This window comes from Schistocerca nitens, chromosome 6 (assembly GCF_023898315.1).
Source record: "Schistocerca nitens isolate TAMUIC-IGC-003100 chromosome 6, iqSchNite1.1, whole genome shotgun sequence".
NCBI classification, from domain to species: domain Eukaryota; kingdom Metazoa; phylum Arthropoda; class Insecta; order Orthoptera; family Acrididae; genus Schistocerca; species Schistocerca nitens.
In genome coordinates, this window is record NC_064619.1 from 176,591,145 (window position 1) to 176,600,177 (window position 9,033).

At 35.7% G+C, this 9,033-nt stretch overlaps 1 long non-coding RNA gene across 1 annotated transcript in view; it reads right to left on the reverse strand.

Moving 5' to 3' along the window:
* Positions 1-8,810, reverse strand: part of LOC126263171 (uncharacterized) — a 29,228-nt gene extending 20,418 nt beyond the window's left edge. The window contains exon 1 of the long non-coding RNA XR_007546852.1: positions 8,754-8,810. This is a non-coding gene — a long non-coding RNA (uncharacterized LOC126263171). The remainder of the gene's footprint in view (positions 1-8,753) is intronic.
* Positions 8,811-9,033: the final 223 nt, after the last annotated feature.

The window sequence follows — 9,033 nt, forward strand, 5'->3', positions numbered from 1 at the left end:
CATCATGTGAAGTAGAGATCAATGCCAGAATACAAGCAGGAAACTGATCTTATCACAGCCTAGCACAACTGCTTTGGTCCAGATATCTCTCCAGACAGTTCAAGATTTGACTGTACAAAAGCCTGATCCAGCCTGTTGTTCTACATGGCTGTGAGACATGGAGTAACCGGAAACAGGACTTCCATAAGCTTCTCGTTTTTGAGAGAATAGTGCTTTGGAAGATCTTCAGTCCAGTTCTGGATGCAGATACAGGGAAATGGAGGATCAGATACAACCAAGAGCTAGAGGAACTATACCAGCAGCCCAACATAGCAGGAACTGTCAAAGCCAAACGAATACAGTGGCCAGGCCATGTGGCCCGGATGGAGGATCACAGATGGCCTAGGAAGCTCCTGGATTTCACACCTACAGGAAGGAGACCCCCAGGGAGACCCAAGAAGCATTGGAGGGATGGCCTCCATGAAGATTTAAACCAAGTGTCAATAGATGTGGACGGATGGCAGATAGCAGCAATGGACAGAATACAGTGGAGGAGGAAACTTGTAGAAGCATGCAGTCCACTGGACCTGATCACGTAGTAGTAGTAGTAATGAACAAAGAGGCAAAAGAAACTTTCAACCATAGGTTGCAGCAAATGGATTGGTCTTCAGTATGTAGCCTTGAAAACAATGACGCTAAATTTAAGTGTTTTATAAATGATTTCTGTGCTCTTTTTGAAGAAATATTTCCAAAGAAATGTGTCAGAAACAGTGCTTCCAATTCTGTGAGTAAGTCTTGGATTACAAAAGGTATAAACCAGTCATGTAAAACCAAAAGGGAAACTTATACTGCAACAAGACTATCTAAAGGTGTAGAAAAATGGGAACACTACAGATTATATTGTAAAATTTTAAAGAAACTAGTACAGAAATCAAAAGTTCTTTTCTATGAGAAGAAAACAGATAATTCTAATAATAAAATAAAAACAATTTGGAGCATTGTAAAAAAAAGAAACAGGAAGAGAGACAACAAGCAGAGAAGATGTAAATAAAATCAGATATGAAAGAACCCTAGTAGATAACCCAAAAAGTGCAGCTGAGATTTTAAATAAACACTTCCTATCAGTAACTCAACAAATTGGTTGCAAGCCCGAATGTTGATGAAGCCATAACTCTTTGTCAAGCTGTATATTCAAACACAATTCCAGAAATGCACCTTAATGCTGTCACTGTAGATGAAATTCAAAAAATCATCATGTCTCTATGAAGTATGAACTCTGCAGGGGTTGATAATATTTCTAATAATTTATTGAAATATTCTTGTGTGTGGATAAGGGACATTATCTGTTGTATTTTCAATACTTCCCTTCAAAGAGGTGATGTTCCCAGTAGACTTAAGTATGCCATTGTGAAGCCCCTATACAAAAATGGTGATAAAGCTGAATTAACTAACAATCGACCTATGTCTTTGTTGACAGCTTTCTCTAAAAATCTAGAAAAGTTAATACATGTAAGAATTACTGATCGTCTCATGAAGAATGGAATTTTCAGCAAAAGCCAATTTAACTTCCAAAACAGCCGTTCAACATTGCAATCTATGCACTTGCAAATGAAGTACTTGCTATCCTTAATGAGAAAATACTAGCAATTGGTGTCTTATGTGATTTGCCTAAAGCATTTGACTGTGTTGACCTCCAGACTCTTTTGCAAAAAACAAAATTCTTAGGAATAAGTGGTGTTGCAGATAATTGGCAACAGTCTTAACTCCACAACAGAAAACAAAAAGTTGTCTTGAATAGCTCAGGTGGAGTATGTGATGTTTCTGCACATTCTGAATGAAGTTCCATTACGTGTCAAGTGCCTCAGGGCTCAATTCTTGGGCCACTATTATTCTTGATTTTTATAAATGATCTTCCATCATGTACGAGTTTCATCATGTACAAGTCTGTCGTGTAAATTTACTTTATTTGCAGATGATACCACAATTTTTATGAGCAGTAGAACAGACAGTAATCTTGAGGAATCCATTAACCACATACTATCGCATGTGGTTAACTGGTTCATGGTGAATGGTCTCATTAAATTCCAGTAAGACCAATTTTATTCAGTTCTGTACAAAAGGAGAAAAAGAGAGGGAATTAAGTGTGACATGTGTTAATTAGCCTATAGAAAGAATGGAAACAACAAAACGTCTTGGAGTGCACATTGACAAGAAAATGAACTGGTCTTCGCATATCATAGATCTCTAAGAGGCTTAGCTCTGCTACATATGTTTTATGGTTTGTCACTATGTGTGTTGAACCTGACACTGCAAACGTGGTATACTATATTTTCACTCACTCATTGAATACGCCGTTATTTTTGGGGGCAACCAGCCATTAGCAAGGAAATTGATCATTGCTCAGAAGCAATATTTAAGAGTTATATGTGGGTTGCACCCAAGAGAGACTTATGAAGAAATAGCTTTCGAAAACTTAAGATATACACAACTACATGCCAGTATGTTTTTTCTCTCATATGTTTTGTCTATAAAAATATAGAGATGTTTGAACCAAACAGTAATTATCATGAGCATAAAACGCAAAGGAAGAATGACATACACAGCGAGCTCAGTGCAAAAGGGTGTCCACCACGTTGAAACAAAATTCTTCAATGCTCTTCCTTCTGAAATAATGACAGAGATTCATAACAAGAGTAAGTTTAAGAAAGCATTAAAATATTTTTGCCAGCAAAAGCTTTTGACAGTTTATATGACTTTTTAAATAAATAAATTATAATATTTTAAGATTATATAATACAAGTTGACATAATGCCACTAAGAATGTTATTTAACTTGAGCTCTCTATCTGTTTATGGTCTGTATCTGTTTTTCTGTAGTGCTTTAATGATTTGAAGAAAAGGTATATCTTCTTTTTTCTGCATTGCTAGTCAAAGAAATTATTGTATAAATTTTTATATAATTACGTAACTCAGATGTCTGTATATACTATAAGATTATCATTTTGTCTTTGTAAAAAACTGACTCATTTCACATCCTTGTGAACCCAACACAGTTGGACCTATGGAACACGAAATAAAATCAAATCATAGAACTGATCTGGCAGAGATACAGCTGTTCTTGCTGCAGTAGGGCAGTGATGTTATTCTAGTGAGGTGGTGGTGGGGGGGGGGGGAGCCAGTGATGTTACATGCTTACACGTTCATGTAAGAGAGTCATTTATAGAATTAGATCCAGGATAGTGGTTATTTCCAGTAATAGATTCGTCGCATCATGATTTAATTCAAAATGGTCCCCAACAAAACCTAGAGAAACCTGATGAAATTTAACCCAAAGATGCAAATAAAAGACATTTCACAAAATTTTTATTTTACTAGAAAATGGAGTGATGGTGAAAATCAATATGGATGTTTAGATTACTCCATATCTCAAGACAAAGTTTATTGCTTTCCATGTCGACTTTTTTCACATTTGCAGACAGAGATGGTAAAAGAAGGATGTTGTGACTGGAAAAATCTGATTAGGAGGTTTCAAAGGCATGAACAAAGTCACAACCCATGGAACGCATGATTAGATGGATGGAATTCTGTAAATAAATTAAAATACGGAAAAACAATAGAGAAGGAAAATGAGAGACTGATTAAGGAATCACAAGAGTATTGGTATAACTCGTTTCAAAGATCGATTAATATTATAAAATACTTAGCTTCACACAACCTGGCATTTAGAGGACTGAGAATCCCTTAACCTGAACGATAGCAGAAACAGTGGAAATTTTGTAGACCTATTTAAATAGTTATCCAAATATGTTCCAACACTAAAAGAGCAGTTGTAACGTATTAATGAAAAGCAACTTTGTCAGCATTATCTGAGCCACGACATACAAAATGAACTAATTACATTAATGTCCAAATCAGTTATCAATGAAATTATAAACAGTGAAACAAGCACAATATTATACCTTTATGTGTGACTGTCCCAGGGATTTGAGCCATGTGGAACAAATGTTGTAGTGATTTGAGAATTTCCACGTAAATTCTGGAACCACTAGACCTTCTGCCACCTCGAACACGCGATGTTGTAAAGATAAGTGTGAGAGAGAGAGCCTATTTATTGCGCAACACATGTCTGTGTGTGCAGGATGGATCTTTATCATGGGAAGACAAGAGTTGCCGCTCACGCCACAGAACCTGTATGGAGGATGCAGGGACAAACTACATATTATTCCTTGGCAGTCGAATAACTGTAATTGCTATAGACAAGTGAAACATGATGTGTGTAGAGACTCTTACTTGACCTTGGTCTTAGACTTCCTAGAAGCAAGACCTGTTTTTGAATTTCCGGTTGTTATTAAACCCACCACATTGTAGTTATAGTTAATAGTATCTGATGGTTATTGGTGTAGTTGACTTGCAAGAGGTTATATGCTTATATGAAACTTGTGGAAATGAAAATATACCTGAACTGAACTGAAAGTATGAGGGTACCAAGTTACTTCTAGTAAGAGAGAGAGAGGGCATTTTTTTAGTTCCTCTAACCAACATTATTTGTTTGGAGAAAAAGTTGTGGAGATTGACGCAGCTGCATACCCATGGGAGAGGATTGGCTAAATGTTTCAAGTAAAACAACTGTAGTAAGAGAACTGTGAAGTTTGCAATCCAGTTTTACACCACTTCTCTTGTCACTGAAACCATTAGAACGTGGCAACCAACATGATCAGTACTGGAAGAAAGAGGAATTTTCAAACAAGATCAAAATAAAAAGATATTGTGAGTTGCCAAAGCAACCAATGGTAACAAGACAGGGAAATTGTTTCGCAGAGTTGGATTCTGCACAAACGGTAAAAAGGGGTGAAAATTAATAAATACCATACAAGTAAAGATGCAAGTAAAATTTCAACAGTTTCGACTAAGAAGAGTTACGACGAGATCTATTCGATGACGAAGATCCAGTGTGGAGAGTAAGCAGCCCTCACACACATCGCGGAGGCGTGGACCCCATAACCAGCAACTGATGCCATCGGTGCCAGCTGCTGCTCACCAGTGCTGACTACAAAACCGTTACCTGACAACAACGCTGAAATCAACCTTCAATGCTGCCGGCGCCTGTGCTGTTCACCGGCGCTGATTCCAGACCTACTCACTGGCGCAGCCTAAAACTCTATGCCAGGCGAGTGAAAGACAATTAATTGATGTGAAGTTAAGGACACTGTCCAGTAATAGACCGTTAGTGTAGTTATTATACTCGGAGGTGATTTTTTTTTTAATGATAACTCAATCTAAAAGTAAGGGGAATATGGATAATACTCAAAAGACTGGGGAAATATCAGAACCAGCCATGGCCATGACAGTGAGTAGGGAAATGCCAGACTGCTCTGAAGTAGTGAATTTAATCAAAGCTCAAAACGCCCAAATTACCACTTTAAGTAAAAATCTAGGAGCTCAGAGCTTACAATTAAAGTCTAGATTATATCAACAAAGTAAAGAATTTACTGCTCAAAATACTTCTTTAAGAAAAGAACTAAATACAACTCTACATGCTCAAAGTCTTAAATTAGACACAGTGAATATTCAATTAAATAAGGAAGTAGATGACCAGTGGGCTTCTTTAAGTAAGGAACTAAATGAAACCCTGAGAAAAGAAATAAGTGTTGTATATTCTAGTTTAAATAAACAAAATGAAGGCCTACATGGGCAAGCTACAAATATAGGTTTACTAAGGAATGAATTTGTCACTCCAAACCGTAAAGTATAAAATTTGAAAGTAGATTTAAAGAAAGAATTAACGAATCTCTGAACATTCATGTAGACCAAATGTTCACTGACTTTTGTCAGACACGGAGTAACCGGTTCCAGGATTTGACAAAGAAACTAGAATTGGATATTGAAGACAAATGTAATAATAAAGAACTCGATCTTAATGAAAAATTAAAATCTTGTGGAAATGTATGCAAAGTTAAATTCAATTCTGTAAGATAGGAATGGGATACTTTGAAAGAGAGCACAGATCGACCTAAGGAAGTAATGTTGATTATTCAATCGCAAATTACAGGAGTCAGTACATGAGTTGTCAGAACATGAGTAAATAACGTAGGACAGAATTTCAAAGAGAATATGTCCAACTTTGATACCGTATTATAAATGTAAGTAGTTTGGCGGAATCATTTGAACTAATTAAAGATCGAGAAGTTACTGAGAGTATAATCTCCAGAAACATTTCGACTGTTGCTTTTTCCAAACTTAATGATAATAGCAATGTTATAGACGACTTGTGCGAAGAATTCAAACTTGTCCATGACAGAGTAGCAAATAGAATAACTTTACTTAATGTTGTGTTTCCCAGTAAAGTGGTAATTGTTTCATTGTGGGGAGGCTTTTATACAAAATTTAACGAGAATTATTGGTCCGTACATTAACGTTCTGTGTTAACAGACGGAGTGACAACCGTCGGATCCCTAGTTTTTTTTTTTTTTTTGTGTTTCTTCTGTACAATTTTTCTGGTGGTTATTAAACCCACCACATTGTAATTATAGTTAATAGTATCTGATGGTTATCAGCGTAGTTGACTTGCAAGAGGTTGTATGCTTACATGAAACTTTTGGAAATGAAAATATACTTGAACTGAACTGAAAGTATGAGGTTACCGAGTTATTTCTAGAGTGTGTGAGAGAGGGAGGGAGAGAGAGAGAGAGAGAGAGAGAGAGCATTTTTTTAGTTCCTCTAACCAGCATTATTTCTTCAGAGAAGAAGTTGTGGAGATTGATGCAGCCGTATATCCATAGAAGAGGATCGGCTAAACGTTTCAGTTAAATCAACTGTAGTAAGAGAAGTGTGTAGTTCGCAATCCAGTTTTGCACCACTTCTCTTGTTGCTGAAACTGTTAGAACGTCAATAATATTAAGATTTTGTAATTACTCAATTGAAGATGTGGGGAAAAAATACTGTTTGCTGATGACAGCAACCTAGTGATCACAGCCAAAACTCCAGCACAGTTGAAAGAAAAGGCTAATGCAGCCCTCAAAGATGTTCATAAGTGGTCACTGAAAAATAAAGTAACTTTAAACATAAAGAAAACTAATTGTATGTACTTCCGGTAGAATAAAAGACATAATGATGATAAATTAACAATTAATGATGATGTAATAGAATGTGTAATGGATACCAAATTTTGGGGGTTGAAGGCAAATTGTCAGTTAATACGGACAGAACATGTAAAAGCTTTAACAAAGAGACTATCCACAGCATATTGTGCTCTACGAATACTTTCGCCAGTGTACAATATTTCATGCCTCAAAATGACACATTTTAAATACATACCCTCAATCCTCAGTTATAGAAACATGTTTTGGGGAACAATTGATGGGGATATTCAGTCTGTCTTCAAGATACAGAAAAGAGCTGTACAGATAATAACAAATAGCAGCAATAGGGTCCAATGTACTGATTTATTCAGGCAACTAGAAATTATGACTATCCCATGTGAATACATTTTCCAGACTGTAATGTACGTAAGAAAAATTATTCATCTGTATTCTACAAACATCTCAATACATGACCATGAAAGTAGATCCAGCTGCTACTTATACCTAAAGACGAAAAACAAGTCCAAAACAAAGATCAATATGCTATATAATGGCCTAAAACTTTACAACAGACTGCTATATGAAATAAAAGTTGCAAATTTACTTCATACCTTAGCCGAAAGCTAAAAATATATATTAAACAAAAGTTGTTACAAGGTAAATGAGCATTTAGAATAATTGTAGATGGCTATTAAATAGACACAAATACCACATAGGCCCACATAAAGCGACAGCTTATGGCATAATTATAAATATTGTAAGAATTGACCTGTAAAAATTGAATTGTAAACATTGTAAGAACCCATGTATGTTTTAGTTCATAACACACAATTGACGACATCCATACAATTTGTATTGTTATACAGATGAATGAACATATCAATCAATCACTCAAGAGATAGAGGAAGTTTTCACTAGGTTTATTGCCGTTGTGGAAACAATGGGAGATATTAAACAAATGACATTTTCAAGGAACTAGAAAATAAGGCCTAGACATCCAAAACTGTCGAGGACAGGGTTATGATAACAGTTCCAATATGATTGGCATTAAAAAAGCTGTTAGAATAAGAATACTCAAACCACGAGCTTTGTTCAAGTCATGCAGACGCCATTGTTGGAATTTGCTTTTGCTACATGCCGCTAACACCTCTACAACAGTTAAAACGTTTTTCAGCTTCAACAATAAAGCTTATGTGCTTTTTACAAAATCAAGCAAGCGTTGGGATCTTATAAAAACTTATTTGAAACTGACATTGACTGTCTGAACGACGATTGGGAAGTAGAATCGGATCTGTAAAAGCGATATTTTTTGCAATTTGATGATGTCATCGCAAGTGTGAGAGACGTGAAAAATAGAACCGATGATTCCGAAACTCTTAGCGACTGTGAAGCAGTCTTGAAGGAAATGTTAACTTTTGAGTTAATTGTTGCAATACACGCATGGTATGAGATTTTTCTACGTGTCAATATAAGTAAACTATGGGAATCGGTTCAAGTCAACTTGAAAGTCGCTATTGATAATTTATGTTCATTTTGTGACACGATTCAAGAATTCTGTAACACAAGATTTGAAACAAGCATAACATTAGCTCGATTATTTGTAGAAAAAAATAGTAACGAAATTAAGTCTCCGTTAAAAAAAAAGACTAGCACAGAAAGAGTGGATGTTTGGTTATGAACAAATTGATGAACCTACACAATCTGCTGAAATGCAGTACACAGAGATGTTTTTTAACACAATGATAGACGCTATTATAGTCGACACTGAATGTCGATTCAAAACACTTGATGAATGTTTTCAACGATTTTATTTTATTTACTATATGGATTATTTTAAATCGTTATTCAAGGATGACATTCGCAAACATTGTAATGATGTAGGTACAATTCTTCGAGATGGTGAAACCAGCAACTTACAGCCTTTCGAACTTATAAGAAACTCTGTAACTTTTAAAATCCAACCTACAGGACTCAAT